This window comes from Trichosurus vulpecula, chromosome 4 (assembly GCF_011100635.1).
Source record: "Trichosurus vulpecula isolate mTriVul1 chromosome 4, mTriVul1.pri, whole genome shotgun sequence".
In the NCBI taxonomy this organism is placed as follows: Eukaryota; Metazoa; Chordata; class Mammalia; order Diprotodontia; family Phalangeridae; genus Trichosurus; species Trichosurus vulpecula.
Window position 1 is genome coordinate 292,167,008 of NC_050576.1, and position 27,557 is coordinate 292,194,564.

Consider the following 27,557-nt stretch of genomic DNA (forward strand, 5'->3'; position numbering starts at 1 on the left):
CATCTGGGTTTACTTCTGCTTAACAACATGTACCACGTTAACCTTGGTTACATTTGGCATTGTGTACACTATTAGAACCCATCCAATGGAATTGATGAGATCTTTGATCCAAGTCACGATGAAACAATCCCTTTGACTATATGCCTAAAAAAATCTTCACAGGCCCAGAAAAGTTATTGTTCTAAAAAAAGCCACATGGAAAGTCATAACTTAAAATGAGAGAAAAATAGGCTACATTGGTGATGTCGTGCATTCCCCTCAATGATCTCCGTGGGATCATGTCATGCAGGGTTATATCACATACAAGACTCCACCAGTGGCAATGATTTCTGCTGACCTTCCTTTTTCTTCAAAGAGGACTGGCTTTGGATCAGCTATGTTGGGATTATAGGGTATGTTGGAACAGAATAAGGAATAATAATGGCTACTTTAACAGACCTTCTTTCTCATCATCGTGGGAAATCCTCTACTGATACAGATTCATAGACAATCCATGTGTTTTCAACCTGTACAAATACTGCCACGTCTCCCCATAAATCCTCCATAGCGGAGGTGCCCAATGTGTTAGGGGCCTTCTAGGTCTGCCAGTAGTGTCTGGTTATCACTTTAACACTCAGGCTCCTGCGCCTCACTCTAGCTGCATGACTAGCCTGCCTCTTCTTCTGGCTCCATATGTTCTTGATGATGGCTTTTATGCCACTTCTTACATGCACATCATTTGTAATATGTTGCTGGTGGTAATATATTACATCCAGCTTAGATCTTTCATCCATATCAGCTTTTCCCTCTGATTCATATGCATTCTTGATAGAACACCAAGAAGAGGACAATCTGGACCCAGGGTTTGCTAAAAGAATACCAGTGTCAAAAGATGGGTTTCTGTGCCACATAGCAGCTTGGGCTTCTTTAAAGTCTTATGTAATTTCCCAAATGCAGTTCAGACTCTTTTCCTCCTCCTATTCAATTCTAGCCCAAACTTACTATCTACCTGCAGTGCTAATAATATAATTCCTGAAAAGTCAGCCTTTATTTTCATGACAGGATGCTTTTCTGTAATCAGTCCTAAAACAGCAGATTTAGTAAACAATGCATATATATGTACATATATATGCAAATATGTGTGTATATACGTATGTATTTATTTCATCTTTGATCCTCATGTTTACAATGCATGACAAGACACTGAGCAATATGTCTTTAGGATTTAATTATTGTCTATTTGTAGATGATGCATACCTATTGTCTGCTAGGGAACTTCCCCCACTCAGCTCAGTCAATAATAATAATAACAAAAATATTATATAATTATATGGTACTTTAAGCTTATAAAGCACTTTACATAGGTTACCTCATTTGATACTCACAACTACCCAGTAAGGTAGGGTACTATAATTATCCCCATTTGCAGATGAAATAAATAGCATTTTGATTACATGGAATGTTGAATTGGATTTCCTTACATTGACTTAAACTGATCAAGACAAAAATGAAGTCATGCTTTTCTACGAATCTCTCAGATGTCCATTTTCATATTACTCTCTAGGCAGCACTTGTTCAGTCATTTTTAAGTTGCTACTCTTCATGACCCTGTTTGGGGTTTTCTTGGCAAAAATACTGGAGTGGTTTTGCCATTTCCTTCTCCTGCTCATTTATAAATTAGGAAACTAAGGCACACAAGGTTAAGTGACTTGTCCAGGGTCACCAGCTAGTAAGTGTCTGAGACAGATTGGAACTCAGGAAGATGAGAGTCTTCCGGACTCCAGTCCCAAAGCTCTATTCATGTGCCAGCTAGCTGCCTCCTAGGCAGCACTATCTTCTTTCTAGAAATCATCATTGAGTATGCTTTAAAATAGCTCAATCTCATTTAAAGGGCCCAAGAACTTCATGTGGTAAGTTACTATGGGCATTATTATCAATGACCTGCAGATGAGGAAGTTGGGGCTCATAGAGGTTAAACAGTTTTCCCATAGTTCACCTAATCAATGGGGAAGATGAAATTTGAACTATAGTCTTTCTAAGATCCAAGTCTAGCACTCTATTATCACACCAAGAAGCTTCTTCCCAAGAATGTCTCCCTCCCTGGGCGTGGTCTAGATCCCATCACTACCTCCTGGAAGTGTCTAACTCAGGTAGCAGGGAACTTGGCAAGGACTCTAAAGGAAAGGTCCACTTCATAGGAAAGAGAAACATATGCATATTGAGTCCCAGGAAGAGTCCTGGGAACCTCATATTTGCCAGAGGAAAAAAGACAAACTAGTCATAATAATTAACTTAGGTTTCAGATAAAACAACAAAACAAGAACTCCTGAACTCAACACCACATCACTCATCCTCTCTAGGAATCAGTACACAGGATTTTAGAATCAGAAGGTTTGAGTTCAAGTCCCAATACCATCACTGACCATCTGTCTGACCACAAGCACATAGCTAACCTTTCTGAGCCTCATTTTTGTTTTCATTTTCAAAACAAAGATAATAATATATGTGTTCTACTTTATGGGATTGTTAAGAAAGTATCACTACCTGTTTAATCTGCTCACTTAATCTCTGGGTGCCTCAGTTTCTCCAACTGTAAAACAAGAAGATTGAACTATATATGACCTCTGAGGTCTCTTCTAGCTCTAAATCTATGGCCACAGGAAATAGTAAAGCTCTATAAATGTTATTTAGTATTATTTTCATAAGATTCCTGCTGGGAGAGTACAGTAAATTTCATGAAATTCTATGTGGATTGTTTGCTTCTCAATTGCAAATGCTGGCATATCTAAGCAAACAAAATTAGAAAGTCTTATCTTAAAAAGCTCAAGAATGATTTTTCTTTAATTCCAGGATCTCCCTGTGCCCATATTTGGACTTTGGAGTCATTTGTACATTCCTTTGGGTGGATTTTTCTTCTACATGAGAGTTCTCTTACACTTCTATTTCCTACCTTATATGAAATAGCAGTCTTCCGGTTTCTCTGTTTTCCTCAATGTTATGCCTGCTAGGTGTTCACTGGACCCCTGGATTCCTTTAGTCTCTCTGTCTTCCTTTCTCTCTGTCTCCGTCTCCTTCTGTATCTGTTGCTATCTCTCTCTATATATTTTATGTATATGTGTATGTATCTGTATATATATATGTTTACATATATATACATATACATATATATATATATATATATATATATATATATATATATATATATATATATAATATATATATATATATATAATATATATAGGCAGCTAGATGGCTCAGTGGATAGAGTGCCAGGCCTAGAGTCAGGAAGTCTCATGTTTTTCATTCAGATATGGCCTCAGACACTTGGTAACTGTGTGACCCTAGTCAAGTCACTTAACATGTTTGCCTTAATCCACTGGAGAAAGAAATGAACAACCACTTGAGTTTCTTTGCCAAGAAACCCCATGGACAGTATGATCCATAGTGTCACAAAGAATTGGATAGGACTAAACAACAACGTGTGCATATGTCTATATGTATATGTATACATACACAACGTTAGAAAGCCTTATCATATATATATATATATAAATATATACACACATATATATACATAAAAGATGCACACACATACATACATACCATACATGCACCATATTGACTGGTAAAGAAAATAGTCCAGTATCCATACGGAAAGGATTCAGCACTGGTTATAACAATAACACATGTCCAGCCACTGCTTACCGAGTTTCAGAACTCAAAAGCCTCTGTCCAATTTGATTCCATTTCCCTGTCACCTGCATGTGTTTCTCCAGGCATTTTTTAAAATTTGACAAATTTAAGAGAAATTCCACTTTAACAAAATGTCAAAGAGAAGTTATACTTTTAGAAAACAGAAAGTAACAGGGAGAAAACTGAATGCAGAAATAGAACTGGCTGGAAACCAGAAACCACAACAAGTCCTACAGGAAATGGAACGAATCAGTTACTCCAGAGGAGATTTTTTTTCCCAGACTGGGTGGGGGTGGGGGTGGGGATGCTGTCAGAAACCAAGATGAGAGTTTAGATATTAAGGAAAACTGCACTATCAGAAGTTCGGAGGGTTTTTGCTTTCTCTGTGAGTTCGATTCAAATCAATTCATTCAGAGATATTTAGATACCATCTATGGGAAGGAGCTAGCATTCTACTGGACATTATATCGTATCTATTGAATATAGTTGGGATTATGTATAATTTCCCAAGTTAAACTTATGAACTATGATAATTGCCCCCAGTTCTCTTGTTTGCCACCTTGTGCAGGTGTAGCTGGGATGGTTAGAGCCACTGGAAGGGGTACAGTCTGTGTCAATGGTTCAAAAGACCAAAAAGTCCCTTCCTCTGTTCCTAGGCATCCCCACTATTAAATCTGAATAAAAGAGCATTTGGCAGAACCAACTCCTGCCTAGCAGCCATGGTTGACACTAAGCAGGTGCTGCCACTGAACATTTTTAACCACACAGGCAATTTGCACACTGGACGAGCTGTTAGTTTAGGAGACTTATCAAAGGTCATGAAGCTTGCTAATGGCAGATGTCACCAGACTCCCAGTCGAATACATCTAATCATGGAGAGTCAGAAAAAATAAGAGCTGGGAAGGACCTTAGAGTTCATCACACCCAAATCTCACTGTACAGATGAAGAAACTAAGGCCCAATTGAATCCAATCTAAGTATTTATTATGAGTCTGCTATTTGCAGTGTGCTGTCCTGCTCTGGGCACCAGGGCTATAAAGGTGGACCAACAACAACAACAAACAACCAGCCATCAACGTCAAGAAATTTAGGCTTAAAGGGAGCCACATAACTATCTACCATTATCTCCGTTAATATCTTTATCACACTTTACCAGCCAGCAAAACCTTTTTAAACACTCATAACACATTTGTTTGTGAGTCTTTTAAATAGCCCACTTCTTTTGACTGACATCTTTTTGAAAATGAAAACTTAACCAACCCCCAAAATGTGATGGGATACTTAAACCCTAAAATATCTATGTTGCACTCCCAAACATGTGTTTCCATCTGCAAGCACAAGGCCATCCTGATCGGGTTTAGCATCCAATGGGAAAAACAAAAACCTAGTAACTCTATCCTACTCCAGCAGGGCAGAAAAGAAGGGAACAAGAGAAGTGGGAGGGAAATAGAGGGGAGAAGATTAGAGGAAGAGAGTAAGAGGAAGTAGATAGGAGATGATAGCTAAGACCGGCTAAAAATATTTGTATGAAATTTATATCAATGTGCGAAATATCTTAAATATTCCTTTCCCTGGTATACAAATGAAAGATGGAATTGGAAAAAAAAATTCTTAAAGAACACACAAAAAAATCAAAATTACATATCATATCATTATGATTTATATATAAATTGATATTTTGATTTGTTATATTACAAATAACATATTATATATCTTATATTATTTTATGTAATTGTAATTCATATTGTAGAATATACAAAATTCAGGCTTGCAAGTTATAACTTTTAACAAATAACAAAACTCATTTAATGTAACAGATTCAAAATTTACTAATTTTAAAATATGACTACTTTTTGTTTTTTACTAGGTTTTTTTAAAAATAATTTTAACATGAAATTTTGTTTACTTGAAAACTAAGAAAAAATGAAGAACTTTTTAATGCATTTTTAAAAATGTATCTGTAGGCCATTTCAACCTTTGTAATTGAAGAATAACTATAACATATGTCTGTATATACATGTACATACATGTGTATACACACACACACATATATATGTATATATATATATATATATATATATATATATATATATATATATAACATACACATACATACATATATACATCATTTGTTCCAAATTGCAACTTGATTACAGAATCTGCATTTTAAAAACAATTGATTCAGGAAAGTCCCACCTGTGTAAGACGAGACTGCTCTTTTATACTTTCAAATCAGAGAAGTAAATGTTCATAAAAAGTTGGAAATAATCAGAAATGCTACATTCACAGCACAAGTTCCCAAGCCATTATTCAGAACTGTATTGCAGTGTACATGGAATACACATATCATATGTATTTACATACACATATACTAATATGTATGTGTACACATATACACACATACATGGGTGTCCTCAAAGTTTTAGAGTTTAACAGCTTGAAATGGCATTAAGACTTTTGGGACAACCTGTATACAGTTAAGAGTTACATTAAAATATAACTAAATATGTTCTGTTCTTAATATACAATTAATGAGTTTTGATTAAGTCTATTGTGGGCCAATAACTGGCAGAATTGTGTATAACATTATTTTTTGAAATTCACCAGTTTTATACTAGCTATCAAAAACAATCAATAAGTAATGATACTGCTGAGAAAGTACAAAAGAGAAAGAGAAAACTCATGTTGGAGCCTGGATACGATACAGACCAATAGCCCTGTTAATGTACCAATTTGCCTCCCACCTCCTTTCTCTTAGCCCTGCAAAAGATAATTGTTCACAGACCTCAGAAGTTTTAGGGTCCAATGATAAATGTTAATTTCACAATAGTGAAGCAAGAGAAAAAAACTGATGAGAAAACAATTGCAGAAAATAGGGTTAAAATGTCAAAGCAACCAGAGTGCTGGGCTTTCCTTTCATACCTCCTATGTTTGCAGATACTAATCAATTTCTTCAAACTTCTCACTCTTTCCTTTTATCACTGTCAATCTAAAAATGTTACTTTTAAAAAAGATCAGGTAAACACCTTAATCTATGGAAAAACTAAATGCTTAAAGTGAGCTTAAAATGAATATTAAATTTGAAGAATTATGTAAATCATAGGATTTCCCAAAATGAAAGTCTTGGTCTATTTCAGTAAGCACCCAAACTGTCTTCTGTAGTTTTTATGCCAATTCTTGTGGATACCAAAAGAAGTTGCCAAGTAGACATTATATTATGTAGGCCTTCCATAGAACAAAGCTGTTTTCACTATTTTAAATAAAAATTAAGAGGGCTAAAAGGATGGTGTATATTTAGAGCAGTGAGAAGCTGCCCAAAGTAAAAACCAGTGAAATTCTCCTTAGGGAGGAGAACAAGATCTCTGTTACCGTTCTAAACTAGGAAAGCAAAGGAAAAAAAATCCACCCCCAAAAACCTGATTGGAAGAAAAAGCAGACCTTTAATTCCACTAACTTTCTATTTAAGAATGCCCATAGTTAGTCACGGCTTTTCAAAATAGATTTTTATAAAAGTTGTGTTCAAATTATGAATAGCAGTAGGCGCTTAAGTGTGAATCAAAGACAGATCTGGAAATCTGGGGCAACTCAATCTTGACTCAAGTCATTTAGCAAAAGAAATAAAAATAAAGAAGCCAAATTAACAACTGTGTGATGCAGGTTAGAAATGTGTGCTCCCTGGGGTTTGCTTCTACTTGAAGAAGGAACTTAGCCACTTGAGAGTCCATAACTGCTTATCTTGCTTTGTCCATAGTCATGTGCATATTGATTTGTAAACAGTTACTACTGACAGTGATGTGCTATTGAAGGCAATGATGCCGGGAGGCACAGAGTGATCTTTTTCTTTTTTTTAAAAAAAAATTTTATCCTTCAATTTTAGAGAAACATATAATAACTTAAAGCTGGAATGTGCCTGAAAATTCATCTAATAAGATCAGAAAGCTCGAGCCCCAAAGGACCTCCGAGATCATCTCTAATTGCAAGCTCCTCACAATCCTTTCATTTTAGAGACTGCTACTCAATGCTTTGAACCCAAGTTCCTTGACACTCAGTGTGTGTATTCTGTCCTTTACTTCCTTTATTTCTGAAAGGAAAAGGAATGATTTTTTTGTCCTAGCTATTATTTATTTTCTGGGTGTGTTTATCTTAACTATAACACAGAGATAAGCTCCAAATACACTTGTACATTGTTGAACTCCAATTCACATAACAGGGCTTGGAAATGAGTTAAAAGATATTTCCAACATAAAATTCTGTTGCTATTAACATTAGTAAGTCCTATTTGTTTTGGTTATATCGTTTATCTACTATTATTATGAGCTGATTTAAAATAACAGAATTTATAACCTCTATATGTACACAACAGGGGGGGATATATATATGTATATCTATGCACACACAAATATAGATCTGTATGAACACACATATAATGTGTACATATGTACAGTATATCTAGATATATGTGCATATATGTACAACTAGATATATCGACATATATGCATATCTAGATATGTCTCTATATAGAGACATGTCTCTAGATATGCACATCTATACATAAATATGTACAAATATATGTGCATTTAGCTATATCTAAATATATTTTAGATATAGCATATACAAATCTATATATGTGTGCAATAGATACACACACATATATATGTACATGTGCACGTGTGTGTGTGTGTATGTATGTATGTATATATCTAGTATAGCTAGATGGCGCAGTGAATAGAGAGCTGAACCTGGAGTCAGAAAGACCTGAGTTCAAAACCAACCCTGGACACTTACTAGCTGTGTGACCCTGGGCAAGTCATTCAACCTGTTCGCCTCAGTTTCCTCATCTGTAAAATGAGGATAATAATGGCAGCTCCTGGATCAAATGAGATAGGCATTGTTAAAGCACTTTGCAGACCTGAAATGTTAGCTATTATTATTTTCACTAATCAATTTGCTAATAGATATTCCCTGAATTGGAGGCAGCCAAGTGACTCAGTGGATAGAGCTATGGTCCTGGAGTCAGGAAGACCTGAAATCAAACCTGGCCTTAGACATTACTAGCTGTGTGACCTTAGGCAAGTCACTTAAACTGTTTGCCTCAGTTTCCTCATCTGTAAAATGAGCTGGAGAAGAAAATGACAGACCACTCCAGTCACCACACAGGGTCATAAAGAGTTGGCACTGTGCCAAGTACTTTACAAATATTATCTTCCTTCATTCTCATAAAATCTCTGGTAGGTAGGGTGATCTTGGAACCGAATAATGTTTAACTTTGGACAATTACTGAACAGCAAAATGACATAATTTAAGAAGACTTTTAACTGTTTAAGGAGGTTTTATCCTACCGGTCTCCACCTTCATTTAAACAATGCATAAGAAGCAACAGAAAATGCTGACCCTAGAAATAGAAGCCCAATTACTGGGCATATGTTAAGTTTATAATATGTTCCATTTACATCCATCTGTGAAATATCCTCCAGGTCACTGCTTTTTTGTTTGTTTGTTTGTCCCATCCTTCCTATGATGGCCTGTGTTCCTCATCCTGCCTTGTGATTCATTTCCATAGTTTCTGCTCTATCCTTGTTTATAATGTTCCCTGACCTCTGCCCTGCCTCCATAGTCAGGGTGGTGATTTTCTGTTCAAATTATCTCCACTCTGTTTGTGTTACTCTTTTATCCTTCATTTTCTTCGGACATTCCTCTCCTCTGTTGTCACATCTGAGGCCCCTCTTGGCGAGCGGCATATAAGGATGGTTTCTGGTCAGGCAGATGGTGCCCATCATCTCTACTGGGAAGCCAGCAAATAACAGTCTACACACCATTCTCATTCACCGAGTTCTATTAATGGACTGCCTGAAAAATTAAAGAGTTGGCAAAGGCAATAAGGTGCTGTATTTAAAATTCAGGGCAGCACATAACAGCTCAAACCCAATGAAGTCCTACTTCCCTACAGATTCAATTCTAAATCTAATTTGAATTAAACGGGTTAGTGCACAGAATTTATTTCCTTAAGCCAAGGAATATCTGAGGCCCATGTTTAAGAGGCCTCTTTGAAAGTCCCATTTTCAAGGCATATGGAGAACAGTTGGATCATGAATATGATTCTGATGTTATCTTTAAAAGGCACAGGGTCCCAGCTGATAACACCACAAACACGGGGAAGACTCCCTGCTCTTCCCTTCCAGTGAACCCAGAAAAGGGAAGATTGTTATCCTCCCCTCCAGCTGGAGTTGGGGCTGATCCCCAGCACTGGGTCTTTTGTGGACAGGAGATTAAAAGGGTAATAAGCAGCAGACAGAAAGACTGATAGTCTCTGATGACAAGGGAGAGGGATGAGGGGAGATGCTGTCAAATCGATCTGACACCCTGTTCCTGACCTACAAAGCATTAAGTATTTTAGAAGCGACACCAGCGAAACAAGTAAGCCTGCCTTAGGTACAAACACAAAATGGACTTTAAAGACTCAACTAATAAATACTAGGCTCCAGATCATGAATAGCTGATTAAGGAAATCTAGATACTATATTATTTTGTATTTATTACTTTGTAATTCATTTATCCACAGTATTAGCTGCTCTTAAAAAAAATAAGATGTTCACTGTGCAATGAGTTATGGATCATTCTTATCCTGGTCTGGAATGGAACTAATTAAACTAGGTTTGTGTTCTAAGAAGATATCTCTATTTATCTTTTTAGATATATTATTGGAATATATATGTGATTATATATACACATATTTATATTATATATAATTATTATACTTATATATAATATATTATATATAATTATTATACTTATATATAAAATATTATATATAATATATTTTATATATTATGTAATATGTGTGTATATGTATATATATGTGTGTATACATATATGTATACACACATAAATATATATGTATGTATGTATGTATAACCAATGAATCTGCTCTCACTTCTATTAAGACTAAGAGACACTGGAAAGAAGAGTCTGGCACTACAAGATTATCCTGTGAGAATAAATGCACCCCTTTCCCAACTAGGCACAATGAACTTATTAAGAGAAGATAAACAATGACCCACCAAGTGAGGGTAGGCAGCAAATGTTTGGCATTTATTTCTATCGAATAAAGACAAGATCATAAACATTAATTGTATACCCCCATTTGTTATTAGTATCACTATTATTAATATCACTAACCATTCTTGCTAGAAATCTGTAATTGTAAAATTTCCCCTCTTTTCTTCCTGCTCTCTTTATGTAGAGAATTAAAATTGTTTAGGTGATAAAGCCTTTTGGTCACTGTCACACCACTGAAGTTTGCTTAATAATATTCATTTGTGGGTATTTTTCAAAAGATGCTTCTCCATCATTTCAATGTAATTTTAAAAAAAATGAAAGAAAGCTATCTGGAAAATGGAATTCTCTTATCCAAATTCATAGGCTTCTATGTCTACATGTATACATGTATTAAGAAACTAAGCTTCATTTCTTCTCTGTAAATGACATATAGAAAATAATTTAAAAAAAAACACCGTAACTGTAGTACTTCTCATCTACTTGTCACAGACAGATGCCTACTATGGGTGCAATATAATGACTGGTCCCCAAAAGCCTATAATTATAATAATTGGGGTCATGTGACCTATCAGCATGCTCCAGCTAAAAAAGCAGATGGCCAAACATTAGCATTTGAATTAACTCAGGGAGGGGCTTTTAGTGAAACGAGCTAAGGAATAAGTATAGCAGAAACCAGTGAATGCAGTAGCTCAATCAGCTTCAAGTAGTTGTTTAATTTCCTTCTAATAACCTTTCTAAATAGTCCTCTCTGTTTTTCTCCGATACTGCAGGCAACCAGTCTACTTTCAGATCTGATCAGTCCCACCCCTTTAATTTATCCAGCATCTATTTTATTCAGAGGTCAAGGGAAGAGGGAAGACAGGAAACATTGCATTCTAATCCTTCCTTGCTTACCCCCAAACTAAAATTGTCTTTGCTCTGGGAAATACTGATTGCCTGTAGACTAAGAAAACACTGAGTTGGCTTTTCTTGAGCATGAATGGTTTTATTTATTTTATTAGAGAGGAAAGATGTTTCAGGCCATCTCCCCATTCCATAGTAGATTCCTCTATTTCTGAAATGTCTTGTTGGGAATTTGAATGAAAATTGACGTAACTGAAAGTCCGAAATTCCATCCTGTAGCTTTTCATTACAGACTAGGTTTATTCTTAAACAATTCAAAAAGAAAATCAGTTCGATAACCCTGGAAACCCAAAGAAAATTCACACAGCTATGAAATCATTCAACTGAGAAGCTAAATGCCAGCTGTATATTTCCAATTTTTTCTCCCCCTTTTGTAGAGACTAAGCCTCAGAGAGAAAATACTCTCAAGGATGGGGCTAGGGAGGACTGCCCCTGCCTGTTCCTCTTAGGTTATTTGCCAACAGAGGAAGCCTGCTTTTTGTGCCCTGGGATAAGGAGAACCCAACTCCCTCTACACACCACCCTAGGCAGGTTGGCTTCCTTGACTCACTGTCTAGTCTTCCTTATGTTGTTTCCCTCTGAAATGCCCTCTGCTTTTCCCCATAATCTATCCAAATACTATCCATTCAATATAGTCCAGTTAGTCTTACCTCTTCCATTAAGTCTTCCAAAACTACCCCACCACTGATTGCCTTCCTTTTTTCTGAAAGTGGGTGACCACTGTTTTGTGCCATGTAGGTTAGTCTTTGATTAGGTGCATTGTTTGTGGAGATTTTGCTGTAGTTTTTTCTCTGCAGTTCTCAAGAGAACAATAGACCAATCTTCTTCTTTTGTAAGCTACCCCAGTGTTTATAGGGAAAAGAAAAGAAAGCCACTGAAAGATAACCTAAAAATAATTTTATATGTAATCCCCCCCCCAAAAAATTCCTCAAGTGGGCACTGAGTCTTTTTGAGATTACAGAATTTTTTGTTAAAAAAAAATCTTACTCAGGCAAAAATGGATTGTAGTTTTAGAGGACAAGGGGAGAAAACTCAACATTATTGATGATCTCTCTTTGCGTGAACTCAAAGGCTACTAGAGGTCATCTATTTCTACTGCCTTGTTAACAAATAGGCAAATGAAGCTCAGGAAGGTCGTTCAGTAGTAAGCAACAGAACTGGAATTAGAAGGACTTATGTCCCCTGGCCCCCAGAGCAGTGATCCACCGCGCTACTCTGTCTTTCAGTTTATTTCCCTGGGTCGGGAGTTTGAGGAAGTCAATGACAGGAAGGAAGGTCTGCTAGTCAGTGGTGTCAAACTCAAACAGAAATAGGGGCCCCTAAACTTTACATAAGGACTGCATATTGACTTAGTTTTAAATTGCATTCTTATATATGTTTTACTGTATTTTATTTTGTTGTATTTCTCAACTACATGTTAATCTATTTGGGGCAATACTCAGGAGAGTTGTGGGTGGTATGCAGCCTCTGGGCTTCATATTGGGCAGCTCTGTGCTAGACAATAAAATATTTACCATGTGATATTAGCATCCCCCTCAAGTTATCACCATGTTTACTTTCCTTTCTTAGACAAACTTTAAAAAAAAAGCTGTCTATACTCTCCTTCTACCTCCTCTCCTCTCTCTTCTTAATTCTCTGCAATGTAGCTCCCATTCTCACCATTCAACTAAAATTGCTCTCTCTAAAATTACAAATGATCTTGTGACTGCCACGTCTATGAATCCAATGTCTTTTCTCAGTCCTCATTCTTCTTTAACTTTCTGATATTTTTGACTATCTCTTTCTGGAGTTAATCTCAGTTAGATTTTAAATTTTTTGAAGTCAGGGACTGTCTTTTACCTCTTTTTGAATCCTCAGCATTTATCACAGTGCCTGGGACAGAGCAGGTGTTTAATAAATGTTGATTAATTTCTTTGTTGATGTTGATAACACTTTGTCTAGGTTCTAAAATTTTGGAAGCTTTTTTTCCCTTTTCTTTTAAAATTGAAATCAAGGAGAAGCACAACTTTCACACTTCCGTCCACTGATACCTTCATAAGCACAGAATTAAGACCCAGGGGTAAGAGTTACTTAGCAGGCAGATTTCAACTCAGTGTAAGGAACAAATTCTCACGCCACTAGAGCTGCCCAAAGAAAGGATCAAAGGATCAGAGCTGGAAAAGACTTTCAAGTGGGTCTGGTCCAACCCCCTTATTTATAGATAAGGAAACTAAGGCCAAGGGAGGTCAAGTGACTAGGGCGAGGTCATACAGGTGGTATGTAGCAGAACCAAGATTCAAGACTATGTTCTCTGATTGTTGAATCCATGGCACTTTCCATCTGTGCCTGCCTACCTTCCTGATGTGCAGAGGGACTGGGGGGATAGGGAGGGGTTGGAATGAAAGTCTCATCGCCGGTTTTCAAGACAAGACTAAAAGATTCTGTTGGAGAGCAAATTCCAGTGGGGTTGAACTAAGTTCCTTCAGCATTTCCCTTCTAGTTTCAAGATTCTGTTAAATACAAAAGGGAAAGTTAAACTCAAAGCAGTAATTCCTACCTATTGGTTTGAGTCCCCTTTGGGAATTTGCGACAGTGGTTCAAAGAGGTTCCAGCTGAAAAAATATTAATGGCATCTTAAGCACTAAAGTAATTGCATAACATTACTCTTAGGTTCAGAATACATTTTTGTTGTTGTTGAAAGGTGTTCACAGAACAAAAAACTTTGGGAAACATTAATTTAAAGCACTCTAGTTTAATTGCATAAACCAATGATACAAGTAACTGATAGTTAAATAGCTCTTTAATGTTTACAAAATGCTTTTCTGTAACACCATCTTATTCGAGCTTCTCGAGAACTCTATGAAGGAGACATGAGATGCGATATTAGGCTCCGAAAGGTTGGGCATGGTCATCCAAAGCTGAGGTGGGATGTTTAAATTTAAATCTTCCTAACTCCAAGTCCAGCATGCTATGTACCATACAAAACTATTTCTCATTTTTATAGAAAAAGATTGCTTCTGTATGCATGCATTCATTCATTTAATAAATGCTTATTGAGCAACCATATTCTAGTCATTATAGATGACGCAAAAAAATATAAAATTTGGCCCCTTCCTTTTAGGAGCTGGCTAACATACACCAATGCAGCAGGAAAAAGATGGTTTTAGGAAATTAAAGTCATTTCATTTTATTCTATAGGATTTACATACTGCAATGCACCTATGATGAACTGAAATGGGACAGAAAATCACTAGCTAGGCTCCACTGTACAGCATCTGAAAATAACATAGCAGCATTGATGTGTAGTCACACATTTTTCCTTCTCAGCATTTTAATTTAGCTCTCATGACTGTCTCACACATGGTAGCATGCTAATAGGAAGCAGAGATTTACATCTTGATTTCTGAAGCAATGAGACAGCTAGTAAATCCCAAGGTAGAAAATCACCCCCAAGGTATTCCCACTATGTAATTACAGCTAGGAGTGACTGGGTTTGTTCTCTGGTTCTTTAAGAAATGAGAAAATGGAACACAAAAATTAGGGGATATGAGGAGTTCCCTATATAGACAATGAATGTTTCTCATTCCTGTAAAGTTGTCAATAAATTTAAATATTCCGAACCCTAAATGTTATTTTCACACTAGTGTTTTTTAATTCAAGATGCATTCATTCTTGAGGGGAAAGGCAAGTAAGATATGTAATAAAAATAGGGCAAGGGCAGAATGAGGAAGGAGGGAAGGTTTGTTTTTTCTCTTATTCTGAATTACCTCAAGAAGGATTCTAACTTTTTCTCCTTCACCCCATTTTTCCATCACTGTTGTTTGCACTGTGTCCTCTAATTGAAAACTGAGATAAGAATATGATACATGCCACTGGTCTCGATAGCTTTCTTTAACCAGTGGAATTCTAAGGCAGTGTTTTTTTAACATGGGAGTCTACGAACTTATTTCTTTAAATATGTATTAATTATATAGGGTATATGAAGATACTACCTGCAACTAGAGAAAGAACTGATAAATAGAAGTATGTATAAATAATATATATATATATAGATATATACATATACATATTTGTGTCTAATAGTAGCCATCTCTAAGGTGGGGGGGGAGAAAAAATAAATATACATGATAACGTTATTATATATTTAAAAGGAATAGCAAGTTGTTCATAATAGATGTGCATTTTCATGGGTAATCATCTTTTTATTATATTATACTATGGAAATGTTGTTTTATTCCATTAATTAAAAATAAAATAAAATTTAAAAATATGTATTTAATAAATGTATTTTAATATAATTTGTTTCCTTTGTAATCCTATGTGTTTTATGCATTTAGAAACACTATACTGAGGAGTGCATAGGCTTCACTGAGTGCAAAAGGGGTCCATGACACAAAAAAAGTTTTTAAAAAATCCCCGAACTCTAATCCAAAGAGAGGGAATAGTCAGTTCTGTTTGACCTGGGTTCTTCATTTCCTTCCTGGTTCAAAAATGGTGGAGCTGCGACAGAGCCCTGTGCGGTGGTTCCTCAAACTTTCCCTATGCATGAAATAATCTCCATAGAAATGGTCTCCTCAGCTCTTTTGTCTCCAGTCTTTTACCAGATAAAATCACATCTATCCTGCAAAGTCCCGATTAAACACCACTTCCTCTAAGAAGCTTTCCCTATTTTCTCCATGCTAAGCCAAAAGCAAATTTTCATTCTTTTCACCTCATTTGTAGTCTTGCTTATAGTTACTTTCTCTTTTTTATTATATATACGGGTGCCTATAGTATTTTTCCCTACTGGATTGTAAGCTGAGGGGGGCAGAGACGGTGCTGCATTTATGTATTCTTCTTCTCTACTACCACTTCTTACACATATCAGGTATTTAATTATGTTTGTTGAATGAATAAATACATGAATAAGTCAGCCCCAGGACAACAGATCTGTATTCAAGGTTAAAAGAATCATTGCAATTTCGTGATTGCAAATTACATGGCAATAAGTGTGTTCCATGTTATCAGCTCTGTAGGATAGAAATTCCACATGGTCATAGTTCATAATTCCATTCTATTGGAATTTGTTGGTTACAAAGCTCTTTCTTCCCAGCAACTTTATGAAAGGACTCTATTAACCTAAAATAGCATCAATATATTCATGACAAAGGCTTCCTGTTCTACAGATGCTCACTCTCTTAAAAGACAGTTTCTCTATTTCCCAACATAGAAGCTACTTCACTTCATTTAAAGATGCTCAATGGATCTGACAGTGTATCATATTCCTTCCACCAAGAGAGATAATGACCTCTGGGGCTGACTACATAAGTAACTGTGACAGTTGGGGAAATGGCAGAGAGGGAGATAGAGAATACTAATTATCACTGTTTTTAGACTGCACATAAATATTAATTATTGGTTCTTTGAGAAATTTTTGTCCCGTAACCAATGAATTGACATGCTGTTGGAAGTGTACCACAACAATATTAAAAATTCTTGGGATGAGACCAAAAGAAAAAAGAAAGTTAGAATTAATAGAAAGCACGTCTTACCCACTCTCCTTGGAAAGGCAAACAGAGCAATTGATTTCACAGTGCATTCAAAGGCAATAAGATACATCATTTCATGGGACATTTGGTCATTTTATCTTGAATTGGTTATGATCAACATATTTAAAATATGCTACATATAGCTTATATGGCAAAATCTATAGGTAAGAATGAGAGAAATTCTTTGAAGAACTTTACAAGATCTTAATTCTGGTTGTTAACATTGTTACCTTGGACAAGCCTCAGTTTTCTCATCTGTAATGTGATGGATAGTTGGACTAGATGTCTTCTAGTGTGCTTCCAGATCTAAATCTGTGTATGACCTATGATTAAAATTTCAAGAGTCATCTGAAGTAACATAAAGCTTACATGACTTGCCCAGGGTCGTACTGTTAATAAGTTCCGAATACTAGATTTGAACCTAAATCTTCTTGACTGCAAACCTAGTACCCTATTGCCTATAAAATGGTGCCCTCTGGACAATTAGCAATAATCTATGTAAATAGGTTGCATCTCACTCATTATCTGTTTTCCCTCCCGTAAAACTGAGGTCACAAAAATAATCACAGAGGTCATACAGTCCAGTTTACATAATACTACTTAAACTGGTTTATGCTCAGGTTGAAGTATAATCTAAGATTGGAATGAAAATCTCTGTATCCAAAATCTTTCCAAGCCCTAAATGATGACATGTTTATTTCAAGCAATATTTTACACAATACTTTGGTAACACGGCAAAATGATTAGGAAAGTCCCTTGAAGTTCATTGAAATACAATTTAACATGTAGTTTGTTTTAAGATTTAGTTTCAGGTACTAATGTTACTGGCTGGAAGATGCTAAAGTATAAAGTATTATTACATTTTTGTTCTAAAAATAATTTTGGCTGCTTGCGCCAAATGTATTCTCTCAAGACAGTATGATATATGAGAAAGGGCAAAAGAGGGAGGCCAAAGCCCCCAATTCTAATCTCAACTCAACCTCTGCCTAGCCCTGTGACCCTGAAAGTCATTTCACTTATTTGAAACTCAGTTTCCTTTCTGGAAAATAAGAGGATTGGATTTTGATGATCTCCAAAGTCCCTCACAATTCTAGCAGTCTAGGATTCCAGATAAAATTTATGTAGCTCATATTAATTTCATTTTCTCCTGGCCTGTTTTTAGGTGATGATTTTCCACTCTTTAAGTAGAAAACCTAAAAAATGTGAGAGATATATTGAGACTTAGCTGCTTTAATGTCTTCTAAAGTGGCACAGCAAAATCTCTTTATATTTACATTCTTTAAAAACTGGCATTTGATAATCATCCAGGAAGGATGGAGAACCAATAATGCCTAGCATTAACATTCAAAATAAACAAAAGCACCTGGAGATTTTTCAGATTTCAAACAATGGGATTTTTTTTAAAGATAGGAAAGAAAAGAGGAAAAGCAATCTAAGCTAAATAATACCCTCTAATGCTTGATCACTCTTAATTGAATAATTGGGGATAAAACCCAACCCAAAACTTACTGACTTAATGATCTGAAAAACCAAATAGCATCTCAACTAACATCTTTCCCAAGATTTAATAACAGGGAATGATTACTGCAGAAAAATGATAGTTCTTTAAAAATACCCTCTACTTTGTGAGTATAAACAACATCATCTTATCCCCCAATGCACCTAGCTAAACTAGTGGTTTGGTCATAATGGGTATTCAAGCAAATCAACAAAAATTCCAACAACAAAAATATATAAGGGTCAGTTAAAGGAAATGAGGGTATTTAGCTTAGAAAAGATAAGGGGAGGGCATGATAACTGTCGAGTATTTGAAAGGCTATTATGTGGAAGAGGGAGCTCACTTGTTCTGTTTGGCTTTAAAGTCTAAGAGTAGGAGCAAAGGAGAAAATTTAGGCTTGAAGTAAGGAATAATGTTCTAATTACTAGTTGTGCCCCATGCCTGGAATTCACTCCCTCCTCCTCTCTATCTCTTAGTCTCCCTAGCTTACTTTGAAGCTCAGTTCAAGTATCATTTTCTACATAGGGCCTTATCTATTTCCCCTGGTTGTTAGGGTCTTCACTCCATACTACTCCCCTTCCTTATTACTTTGCAATTACTTGATATTTTTAGATTTTTATTTACAAAATTTCTTCCCATTATGACATAATCTTGAGAGCAAGCTGTTTTGGTTTTTGCCTCCATAGTACCAACATCTATCAGAGTGCTTCATGCATAGTAGGTGTTTAATGAATACTTCTTGAAAGGAGGATTAGATAGAGCTGTCCAAAATAGGCTACACCAGAAGTAGAGTTCCTTCTCATTGGGATTCTTTAAACAAAAGTTGGATGACTATTTGTTGAATATAATATATTGCAAGAGATAATCTTCTTCAGATAATGATTGGGTTAGATGGCCGCTGATGTCTCCTCTAACTCTGAGACTCTATGACTCTAATTTTCAGTGGTAGATAGAGTATTTTTGCCAAGGAAATCACTGAATTTTCCATGTATTGCATTTGATAATTCTATTTACAAAGTTCATGTTAATAACTAAGAAAAATCATCAATTGTCACTGCCATATAGTGCTTCTGAAAACCACTTTCATTACTGCAATGAGGATTTAGCACAAAGTATGCTCCTTGCTTTTGAACAAAATGAGGACTTATCCAAAGCAAAAGGTTGAGGTAATTATCTATGTAATTTTAGCTAATTCCACATTTTACCCTAACTTCTTAAATAATCCTTTATATGCTCCTGAATACATTTTATGCATTCCATTTCTGAAAATTTCCCTAATTGCTATATTTGGTTTTCACATAAAATTCATATCCCATGGAACTCAGCCCATACAGGTAAAAGCTTCCATTATTTAAATGTGATACATAATAATTATCTCAGATTTCTAGGAAAGAATTTCACTATAGTCTGGATATGTCTGGGAATGATAATTTCTCCTAGGTAATTAAATATGCAAATTTTAAAGAATATAGATTGCCAGTACCACCCTATATTGGTAGAAGGAGTAAAATCACAGATCTGGACAAACTAAATAACTCAAATCATAAAGTTATAGCTAGACTTGCACAATGACTTTGCATATCTGCTTTTTCATTTTCCCAGCTTTGCCACAGGATAAATGAACGTCATTAACTTTACAATTCTACGTTAGCCTTCTTTTATGGTTCTCCAGTCTTTGAATTAAAAATACCCTTATAGTTTATTTTCTTCTTAGTTGCAAGTTTAAAAAAAATGAAAAAGAACATGATGAAGGAAAAAGTCAATGTTGGGAAAGATGTGATTTACACATCAATTTCCTTTTATCTCAAATAATGCTACTCCCTCTCTGATACTCTCTTTTGTACTCTAGTTTGGGGGTAGTATATCGCATATTTGTGTGTCATTTCCTTTTCCTCCCATACCTTGCTAAATTTCAAAGTGTTTTAGAGCAGGGACTATGTTTTATTTACTTGGTATCTAAATGTGTAATAAATAGCCAGTGACTGAAGAAATAAAGACATTGAAATGGCCATCATTGTTTATTACTCAACAGAGATTGTATGCTTGCTATACTCTGTTTTATCTCCTTAGCTTTACCATTTTTTTTCATGGAATGCATTCAAAGTGATACTACTAATCATTTAGGGAAGGGGAAAGGGAACAAGCTTTTACTAAAGGCTCACTATGTGCCAGGCACTCTGCTAAGCACCCTACAAATACTGTTTTACTTGATTCTCATAACTCTTAGAAGTAGGTGCTATTATTGTCCCCATTTTTGGCTGAGGAAACTAAGGCAGACAGTAAGTTTCTTGCCTAGGATCACACAGCTCTTAAATGACAGAAGTATTTTCAGTGCATTTTCTTGATGTCTTTTGTTTTTATATCAATCAATAAATATTTTAGTACCTACTATGTGACTATGTGTCAGGCACTGTGCTAGGTGTTGACATATAAAGGCAAAACCTTGAAGTGCTTGCATTCTATTAGAGGAAAAAACACATAAGTGAAAACAAAATATATACAAGCAAAGCAAATAAAGATAATTTATCTTTACCTTTAATAAGGAGGAACCAGTGACTGGAGTGATCAGGAAAAGCTTCACATAGGAGATGGCACTTGGGCTGAACTTTGAAGGATGCTGAGACTTCTAGGATAGAAAGGTAGGAGACAATACATTAAAGAAATGGTGATAGGAAATGGAACACCATGTACAAAGAACCTCAGAGTTATGGAGGGGGGTAATGTCTAAACATCGGGAAAGGTAGGCTAGTGTCAGATCGCTCAAGTGCATTAGATGCCAAACCGAGAAGGTCGTGTTTTATCCCAAGGGAACAGGGAGTCACTGGAGCTTTTATGAAGAAGGAAGTGATGTGGTCAGACCTCTCTTTAAGGGACTTTGGCAGCTATATGGGGGGTGGAGACCTGGAGTGTGGGAGAGACTTGAGGCAAAAAGAACAAGCAGGAGTCTATTGAAATAGTCCTGGTTAGAGGTCATAAGGATCTGAGCTAGGGTGGTAGCTGTGTGAGATTGGTGAAAGAAACACATGTGAGAGCTTCTAGGGAGGTTCAATAGAATCACCAAGGCTTTGTAATTGACTGGATATGAAAGACAAGTGAGAAGGAACAACTTGGAGTTGAGGGAGACTCCAAGATTTTGAACCTGTGTGACTAAAGGGATAGTTGTTGATTTAAAAGTAATAGAAAAGTTAGAAATGCCAGTCAATAAGCATTTATTAAGTGCCTATTATGTGCCAGGTTGGGGCAGCTAGGGGGTACAGTGGATAGAGTGCTGGGGTGGAGTTCAAATCCAGCCTCAGTCACGTACTAGCAGTGTGACCCTGGGCAAGTTACTTAACACTGTTTGCCTCAGCTTCCTCATCTGCAAAATGAGCTGCAGAAGGAAATGGCAAACCACTCCAGCATCTTTACTAAGAAAACCCAAAATGGAGTCACAAAGATTGTCAAACAACTGAACAAAAACAAAATGTGCCAGGCACTGTGGGGTGGTTTATAGAGGTGGAGAAAGATAGAGGCAGGCAAAATAATTATTTCTGTTTTGGATATGTATTTCAGATGCTTATAGAACATTTAACTGGAAATGAACAATGGCCACATGATTATACTGAACTGGAGCTCAAGAAAGAAATTAGAACGGGATATGCAGATCTCACAGTATTTCATATAGAGATAATAACTAAACCCACAGAAGCTAATATAGTCACTAAGAGCAAGGAAAGGTTGTTAGGATAAAATGAAATTACATTTGTGAAGTGATTTGCAGACCTTTAAGTGTTATATAAATGTTAGCTATTTTTATTATTTACTCATCAAAGTAATTCAGGCAGGACATCAACCATTTGATATCTTGTGAACTATTATATCAATCACTATATGTACTGTAACTAAAAGTAACGCGACAACACAGAAATAAAAATTTCAGCCTTTTCATCAATTCAAACTAGAGATAAGTTTAGGAGGATTCAAATGAGGTAATAGAGTGCACACTTTTGAGGTGTTCCTAGATATTCACTAAAGATGCTACCTAGCTCTGATGTATTACACCTTACTTGATAATGTCAGGTATACTTATATATATAATTTTAAACTGCTAGTTCACCTACAGACAGTTCTTATATGTCTCAGTGAATCCCCCAGTGCAATACTGTATATTACCACAGTATATTGGCTAATTGTCATAATGAAGAGATTAAAGAAAAATGATGATAGGTAGGGAACCATAGGTTTTTAGGGGTGCTTGAGACCCCAAAATACCTACATGCTGGGTCCTGCCAAAAGAATTCAACTCAAGCCTTCTCAGCCAAGGGAAAAGACAAAGTTTATTAAGGTTCGCCATATTGGGTTGTCTTGAGAAATCCCACCCTTTGTGATGTCTGTTTTCACAAGTGAGCCAGATTCAATCTAAGCTGAGCTAGATTGAGTCTGAGCGCCTTCACGGAGGCAAGATGAAATTTATATACACAAAGATTGTGGGAGGGATTGAGGGGTGGTCTGGGGTGACTAGAGGAGGGGTTTAGGGAGGGTCTTGAGGAGGATTCTAAGGAGGAGCTTGATGGGACTGGGATGAGGTCAGACTCCAGGATCAGGATTAAGGGTGGGAAGTAGCTGGACAATAAAGGACAAAGCTAGGTAGAGATTTGGGCCTGATGATGATGTAAGGTTATAGCCTCAGGCCAAGGCCAGACCAAGTGGGAAGATTCAAGGAGAGTTCAAGGGGGTTCCCAGAGACTGTGCCCTCATCAATAATAATTACCAATGTCATCAAGGCAGAGAAGTGTTCAACATATTCTAGAAAAATTTCTACCTAGAATAATTAAAACTTTAATGGCAGTAAGACCTGGAACATCACTGTAGTATTGCATAGGACAATGAAAGGGCACATGGTGGATAGGAGTACGCTGCCATCATTTTGGAATATAATAACTTGTATTGGAATATAATCCATAAGAAACTATAAAGAGAAGCAGGAGTCGAAGATGTCATCAGAGAGTTGTGTGACAGAAAGAAACTGTGGACTGGCCATATGGTGAGAGTGAAGAATGACAGGTGGACAGCCAGAGTGTTCCATAGTACCCTCTGGAGGACAGGAGAAAAGACAAAGTCTTCTACTATGTTGGGTGGATCCCTCTTGTCTGAACTTTTAGGGATTGATGGATAAGATTCCTACAGAATTAGCAGGTATGGATGGCGGCAATCTGCATCACTGCAGGCATTTCACATATGTATGAGATCACAGATCCTTCTGAATATTTGGGTACTAACATAACCAAAACAAATTTGGTTTGGTCCTAATGAAAATCAAGCTACGAGTAGAAAACTGGTTCTATTTCTCCTTCTCTGTTTTCTCAGTAATATGTTTCAGAGAAAGGAAATGTATTTATTGAAGGAACGTATTTGTATACTATAAACCTAGTGGTTTAGAATTTATTTGTTTGTGCATGTGTGTGTATGCCAGATAAAACGTTCATGTACAAGGTCATCTTTAGAAGCTACTTACCAGACTGCTAATTAAATTTGCTTTTAATCATTAAATGAAGAGCTCTAACATTCAACTTCTTCCTAGGAAGGTTCAAGCTTTAACATGAATGAAGCTAAATGAAAGTCCTTTTACTACAATCCACTCTATAACCTAATTGTAGTCACTCAACAACTCCCAGAGACAGGACCTGGAAGTTGGCAGGTAGCAGACTCCCAGACAATTTCACTTTCGTTAACAAAAATTCCCCCAGGGAGTCTGGCTGAAAAGGAAAACAGACCCTTTGTGGCATGTTCATTAGTGCAGACAACCTCCAATACTAGCAATGATAAAAATTTTATTAAAGCATTTTGGTTGCTATGTAACTGACGTCTTTGCTTTTTTTTTCCCCTCCACTGAAATCTGAGACTCATTGCTCCATGCTGATTTGTGAAAGTTGAAGAACTGGAAAGAATTCCCACTTTTAATCTCTCAAAATTCTCACCTTAAGCTAAGCTGATTATACAAGGCATAAAAACTTTAATTAATAGGTTTCTTTCCACTTAAGAGGAAACTATATATATATTATACTTTTAAGTCACCAATACTCTACAGCTAGAATTCTCAGACCTGAATTGAAAACTGTTCCTTACAAGGGGTTGAAACAAATCAACCACTGAACTATTATTGGGAATGGCATTCCATCTTTCAGTTGAACTCTGAAAAAGAATCAACAGTAGTTATTCTGTGAATTAATTCTTCAGGGTTGGTTCTATGAGTGAGCATGGAAGTAGCTGCCCAAGCAGCTGCCTCCTAGAGTTATTTGATAGTACCAAGATTGAGTGTAAAAGAAAATCATCAGCTGAGCACATTTGTTTTGTCGTCTTGGACCTCCTTCTGTGACCCCAAGCCAATGCTTAAGAAATTTCCAGTGGGGTGTTTACCTATTTGCTCTGTATTGCCTCAGTGCCTTTACTTCCTCAGTAAGTTAGGAGATCTGCGTGAGAAAGTAAATTTGCAATTCTAAAAACATCCCCTCCCGGGACTTTTTATTAGGTCACATGAGGGAAGGAAGTATTTAGAGCAAGAAGCAATTAGGGAGACAAGAGCCTGCTTTTTTCTCCCAGTCTGGTCCGCCTCACTGCAGAAATGTCAGAAACAAATTTCTACATTAAAAAAAAATAATAAAACAAATGAAAAAATTCCTCCTTTTGCAAGGGTAAATGAAAAGTATTTCTCTTCAGATTCTAGAAAACTACACTGACGAATGCAAGTGATTCCAGCAGTAACTGGTCTTTCCAGTCTGATACGTGAGTATAGCTGTCCTTAAGCCTCTGGATTGAAGTGGTAAACAGATAACTGGGGATTCTAAAAATCCCTCCAGGATCATGACAGGATTGTCAGCAAAGGTCCACAGAAGTCTTTTGTTTGTGTGCTCTGCACCGTATTTATTTTAAAAAAAATTGGAATGTGGCAAACATTTTCAAATACGAATGGAACCTGTACAATGTGTAAAACAAAGGGATTATTTAAAAAAAAAAAACTTTTCTGTGTACCTAGTTTTCTAAATTCCCCAAATGAAACAGATAATGTCTATGACTAAATATAGTCTTTCATACTTGTCAGAGACCCAGAGAGGTTAGTTGAGTAACTTATCTATTTTAACCCAGGTAGGAAATTTCATAAGCAGGATTTGAACCCAATTTTTCCTAACCAGGAAACCCAGCACTGTGCCTGCTATATCGCATACTCTCTCTAATACCAAATTACTATTTTGAGAATCTTTGGGGTGCAGCTTTCTTTTTTCTCTACTCATTCTCTCCCTGCCCTCTCATGAAGAAGCCAGGGGAAATATAGTATGCAGGTGATAATGGCAACACATGTGTATGTACACATATACATGCATGTATGCACATATACATGTACATGTATATGCATGCATATGTATGTATGCACATGTGTATGTGTGACTATGAATGTGTGTGTTTACATATATGGTATATATGTATGCGTGTGTGTGTGTGTGTGTGTATACACAGAGAGAGGAAGGAAGAAAGGAAAGAAGGAAGAAGGAAGGAAAGAAAGAGAGAGAAAGAAAGAGAAAAAGAAAGAAAGAGAGAAAGACAGAGAAAGAAAGAGAGAAAGAAAGAAAGGAAGAAAGAAGGAAAGGAAGGAAGAAAGAAAGGAAGGAAGAAAGAAGGAAAGAAAGAAAGGTGGATCTTCTCATCCCTTACAGGAAGAAGGGCATGCACAAATGGCTACAATACAATGTGACGTATGATAAATGTTATTAGGCAGGTAGAGACAACATGTTTTGGATTGTAGAGGAGGTGCAGATCAATTTCTTCCACAAAGCCATCCCTTCTCTCTTGTGTCCCTACAGCTGGCAGAAACCCTGGGGTCCCAAAGGTTATGCCAGCATAGTGAAAATTCTGCCAAGTCTTCTGAAGCTGGGAAGGCTTTGTTTAGGATACCCATGAAAGACTAATTCTGCCAACTGAGGACCAATCCAGCCATATACATGGCTCAAAACTAGTAGGCTGCCTACTGGGTCGTGAATTCTTGGGCCACAGGAACCTATTAAAAAGTTACCATGAGGATAGAAAAGACTGACCTGTAGACAAGTTGATGAGTAAAGATAATGTTGCTAGTCATAACTACAAGGGGGTAAAACTACACCTCCAACTCATTCTCAAGGTAGTAATGTGGTAAGAGAGGCAGTGTGGTATAGTGAGTTCGGTGGTGGATTTAAATTTAGGAGTATTTGGGCTCAAGTTCTACTTCTGAAATTTACCAGCTGTGTGACAAGTCACTCAATCTCTCTGATACTCAGGTAAGTTTCTAGGATTGTACTTAGCTATAGTCAGAAGTAAGCACAGGTTTGATTCATTTAATTTGGATAATTTAGAAAACTTGGTGGTTGTTGGTTCTGAGCTTGATAAGATCAATTATAAAAGAAAAGTATTGACAAAGTATTCTACCCCAAACATTAAAGTTTTAAGAAATTTTGTGCTGCTCTGTGATCGGTGGTAGAAACTTTCAATTGTCTCAAGTGCTGAGTTGTGAAAGTAGTCTGCCACCTGTTATCTTCATGTGAATTTCTTCCTAAAAGCATTTCTAGTAATTGAACTGCTGCTATCATATGCAAAGGGGAAAAGTGCAAGCTGATGACTTATGAATTATATGATAGAAAGCTTGTTTAGTGCTTTCTCTCTCTCTCTCTCTCTCTCTCTCTCTGTATTTATTTATTTAGGTTTGTTTACTTGCTTTTTTTTTCTGACAACTTACAGCCTCTGTATCATCTCTATTCCAATTCTACCGATTTATAATACACCTTATCTTGCCTTGATAGATACACTAATGAACACTATCCATGTTCAGACAGGCAAAGAATAAGATAAGTAATGAGGAATGATATTTTAAAATGGGCTAGATACATTCATATTTAAAATTCATAGTCTTCAATCTT

The 27,557-nt window shown here is 36.4% G+C and overlaps 1 long non-coding RNA gene across 1 annotated transcript in view; it reads right to left on the reverse strand.

The window, feature by feature from the left end:
* Positions 1-27,557, reverse strand: part of LOC118845747 — a 185,266-nt gene that overhangs the window by 59,429 nt on the left and 98,280 nt on the right. The window contains exon 3 of the long non-coding RNA XR_005010143.1: positions 21,170-21,262. This is a non-coding gene — a long non-coding RNA (uncharacterized LOC118845747). The remainder of the gene's footprint in view (positions 1-21,169; positions 21,263-27,557) is intronic.